Source organism: Drosophila guanche, unplaced genomic scaffold, assembly GCF_900245975.1.
Source record: "Drosophila guanche unplaced genomic scaffold, DGUA_6, whole genome shotgun sequence".
NCBI lineage: Eukaryota > Metazoa > Arthropoda > Insecta > Diptera > Drosophilidae > Drosophila > Drosophila guanche.
This window is the reverse complement of record NW_022995761.1, coordinates 810,980-815,931: the sequence shown is the minus strand read 5'-3', so window position 1 is coordinate 815,931 and position 4,952 is coordinate 810,980.

Here is a 4,952-nt window from a genome sequence, read left to right as displayed (position 1 = left end):
TCCTTTCGTTCTTGTCCTCTTCTTCTCTCTTTTTTCTTTCTTGCTCTGTCGTTGTTTCTATGCTCGCCTGATATGATCATGATGTTGTGGCGGCGTGGGCGCTGTTCCTTCTTTAGTCTCCTCCTCGGTGTCGCGTCGTGGCTGTGTCTTCTTTTCTTGCCGTCTCTCTTCTTCCTCTTCGTAAAACCCCCCCCCCCCCCCCCCCCCCCCCCCGCCACCACTGCGGACACATTGCAGCCACTGCCAGCATTTCGGTTCTACACTCTGTGCAAACTACCAAAATGGACGGACAACTCATATCCTCTGTTCCATCCTCATCATCATCCTCTACTCCATTCTACATCCGCCACTCTCCTCTCCATATTCTTTTCCATGGCAAAAATTTTCTACCATATTACTACCTCTCCTCATCGCTGGACACACTCAATTTTCACAGGCATGTGCACGGGGGGCATGCTCCGGGTGGGACCATGTGTGTGTTCAGCTCATAGCCAAAAGTTATGGATTCAACTTTTGGCCAATTTAATTTTCTCGCCTGAAACGGCTACACTGCAGCGTTAGCGTCAGCGGCAACATCCCCTCTGGTCAGGCCCTATCCCCAGCCGAGTCACACACTCACACACGTACACACACACTCACACACACACACAGATGCGTAATGCGTGTGTGGATTGTGTCGACGTGGTCGACTGTGATGATGGCCAGGCTGTGATGAGCGGAGGCTGCCTGAGAGCCCGGCCGTTGGGCCAGAGGAGGTGGAAGACCATGCTGAACCGAGAGAAGAGAACACAGAGAACACGGAGAACCGAAAAACCAACCCAACACGAAGCAAACTCAACCGAACCGAACTGAACTGAACGGAAAACCCGGGCAAAAGGCAGCCCTGATGTTGAGGCCCGCCCGCATTTACAGATGATTTAGCTCATGTTTGGGGCCAGGACTCTTTGCTCTGGACCCGAGGCAAGTGTGCTTATGTGTGTGTGTGCGTGTGTGTGGACACATTGTGCCCCATTAGTTTCTGCCACAACAACAGCAGCAACAGCAACAGCAACATCAACAAGAGCAGAAGCAGCTGGAGCAGCCACAGAGCAAGCAATCGACCAAATTAGCATCGAGCTTCCTTCTGTGTACGAAATTGGTGGGGGGGGGGGGATGTTGTCGTTACTCCTTGTCACAGGCTACCGTTGCTGCTGCCACTCTCGGATACCCTATATACCATGGCTGCGGGCATGCTCACTGGTTAGCCCAGTACGCAGAAGAAAGTGCTGGAAAACTTAAAGGGAACACAGCATCCAGATTGACTCTTTCTCTGTTCTTTTCTGTCTAACACGATGGAATTATCGATGCATCGAGGGGATTATGTTGTGGGCAGATCTTTCACATACTCTTCGAGGGTATCACATGCTTCGATGTAACTCCACGTATGCCTCGTCCCTGAAATGTGGTTATTGTAATAAGCTCGTGCTTTATGCACGCACTCTCGGCTGGACAACAGACTTCCCGTGGGACCCTCTCTCACTGCTCACAGCTCTGTGAGTGACCAGCGAAATGTGGTAGCTGGGTGTGGGAGTGGGAGTGGGAGAGTGACCAGTTTTCCAGTCCATTTAATTTTCGTAGCCAGCCCGCAGTTTTTTCCTTTTTGGTTTCTCTCCCCTGCCACAACATCATCATCTTCATCTTCGTGCCGTCGTCTGCCTGTCTGCTGCAATTTCCCTGGCTTTGATTTGATGATGGCTTAATAAAATTAGTTAATGCCCGGGACAGGGGCACAAGAGCAGGAGGCTGGTACAGGGACGCGTGTGAGTGCAAATATTGCACTCTCGATCATTCACGTTCTTCAAGCACTTCTTTATGAAATGGCATGGAAAATTGTGTAAATCGATTGCAGCAATCGAAAGTATTTATTTATGCATTCCAGCTCCAACTCCAATTGCATCTAAACCCAAACCAGAGATAGAGTTCCTTCCCAATTTTGCATTTGAATTTGAAATTTAAATTCTTTTCTCATCAGCAGAGGGAAGAAACGTGTGTGCGAGTGGGTAACACCTGGCTTATTGCTCTTGTATTTCCCCTTTAAACACGAAAATGGCATGGTATTTTTAATGCCACAAATGAATCATGCACAAAGCAATGTCCAATGTCCAATGTCCAATGTCCAATGTTCATTGTCGTTTGTTGTTTTTAGTGGAGTGCCATCGCTTTATCCATTTATTGATTGGCAACTGTCATTAGGGAACATCCTGTGATGGACACTCGCTCCGAGTTCCAATTTCAATATACAAGCTGGAATGATCCATGGAATAGTATCCAGACGGAATACTCACTTAGCCCTGCCATTCCCTTGGTCTTGGCGTCTGGCCCTGATGCCAGGCGCCTGATGTCTGGACGGAACTATCGTTGAAAAGGAGCCCAATTGTAGCGGATTCGCTTGTATTGTCATCCACCCCACAACACACACTCTATCTACTGCAGCCCACATGAATTTTTCTTGGCCCAAGAATGTTGTCCTCGTCCTCGTCCTGCCACGTCTGCTGAGGGCTGAGGGGGCTGAGGTAGTGGCAAAAGTTGCGAAAAAAGGCATCCCTGAGCACAGCTACTTGCAAGTTGAACTTTCTTCAACACACATACACACACACAGGCGCAGACACACACATGCCTAACCAAGCATGCCCCAAGTGTGTGCGCTCGAGTGGGGCAACTTCATCTGGGGCTGCCTGCAACTTGGGGCAAACTTTGCCAGAGAGAGAGTGAGAGAGAGAGAGAGAGAGAGAGAGAGAGATAGGGAGTGGCAGTAGCAGTAGCAGGTGGAGGGTGAGGGCTGGCGAGCTTTGAAAGAATGCCGACAACACTGTCCCAATCAGTGGCGCACATGGGAAGGGAACTCTCCCCTCGGACTACGCTCCTGGCTCCTGGCACCCGGCTCCTGGCTACTCCTGCCTCTCTGTGAGTGTGTGTTGCCTGTTGTTCGGTTTTGTTTAGCTTAATTTGTGCTCTTGCTTTGATGTGTCGAAGACTCCGCCACTCCTCCACCTTTACCCACTGCCCACTGGAATGGTGGGGAGGTGTAAGTGCGGGTGCGGGTGCGGGTGCGGGTGCGGGTGCGGGTGCGTTGCAGTGCTCGACTGGCCTCTTGCCATTTTATATATCATTTTCTTGAGGATGCTTCTTGCCCTTTTGCGATTATCTGACGAGTGCCACTTTCGTCATGCGCTTCAGTTGGTTCTCATTGCTGCAGCTGCTCCTTGGAGGATTGTGGGTACCGGGGTATCGTGGTATCGGCGGGGACTACCCCCCACCAGTGTCTTCCTGTCCACAGGTGTGAAGCACATCTACACATAGGCACACACATTGGTGGAGCGCTGAGTGTAGCTCCCTTGAAGTGCTGCTCGTTTTGTGTGTGTGTCACTTCTTGGGTTGGGTTGGGGCGATAGCTTCTCAGGATGTCCTTAAGCCGCAGGGTGTTGCAAACTTCCTTTTCTGCCATTTGCCACTTGCCACTTGCCGCTTGCCGCTTTTGCATTGAATCCCTTCCTGGAAGTCCGTGCTGTGAGACGGCGCTCAATCAAGTGGCGCCTGCCCCTCCTCCTGCCTCCTGCCTCTGGGTCAATCGCTCACCCAATTTGGCTTCCTGCGCAGCGGGTCAAGCGTGGAGCTGCATTACCAATTTACGATCATTGTTATGGGCTGGGGAGCAGCGAGTCGCTTGAATTATTAAATGTCTTCCAAGCCCATACCCTAGCCGCAGTTGGACTGGCGCTTCTTGGAAGTAAACACCCCAAAATGAGACATGGGCAATTATCCGAGTTCTCCATGGGGTTCTCTCTGGAGTTCCATTTCAGTCCATTGTTCTACGACACTCAACTGTGCACTTGTCACGATCGCTGTGCGCGTGTCGGCGACCCTCGTCTAGGTGTGTGTTTCCGTCTAGCTGGTGTGAAAGCAGCGGCGACAGAGCCCCAGACCGATAAGATCACTCCCCGTCCCCCGTACCCGTACCAGCAGTACCCCGTACCCAACCCAGTGCCCAATGATATTACCAATAAGCAAAGAAATGCTCATACAGTTGGGATTGCGGGCACTCGTGGCTGGGGTCTAAGTTTCCATTCATACAAAATTGTTTGCTGCTGCTTTTTATGCAAGCGACGTCCACGAGGGTTTGGGGTTTATGATTTCGGGCTTTGGGGGCTCTACTCTCGACAGAGTCAATTTTGTATTGGTAATTTTCTCTGACTGGCCAATTGGCTTGACCCCGCTCAGCTCACTGGCTCCCTGGCTCCCTGTGCTTTTGCGATTCTCTTTTATGAAGTGTCACATGAAATTTTGTAATTTTCTTATCCAAAAGACAAGAACGAAGACAGGCAGGCAGAACAGAGAACAGAGAACAGTAGAGAGGCAGACAGCAGTAGGAGACGCTGCGACAGGCGTTTAAGGTGTCAGGCCTCGAGGCGACACTCGATTGGGAATTTGTCAGCGTTTGGCAGTGCTCCTGGACTGGTGCTTGGACGTGGATGTGGACGTGGATGTGGACGTGGAAGTGGCTCCTTCTTCATGGTTGCTTCGTGGTAATTTCGGTCATTATGGAAATTGCCAAAATTGCTGCATGCTGCATGCGGCATGTCCCCTCCCCCTCCGCCCACTGTCCCAAAACAATTTATGCCACCGCACACTTGCGGGCCAAGTTATGGCGCATAAATTGTCGAGAATAGAACCAAATCCCCCACCGCACCGCACCACCGAGAGCATAATTAATTTCAATTGAGTGCAAAACTACTCGCCAGCAACAACAACAATCATCGATGGGTGCACAGAGATAGCGAGAGAGAGAGAGAAAGAGAAGGGGCGAAGTACAGTTGGCAAAAGTTGAACTAGGCTTGGAGTGGGGGTATTGGTGTGGCTCTGGCTCTGCCTGAGACAGTGTGTGTGTGTGCGTGTGGGGGGGGGGGGGGGGGGGG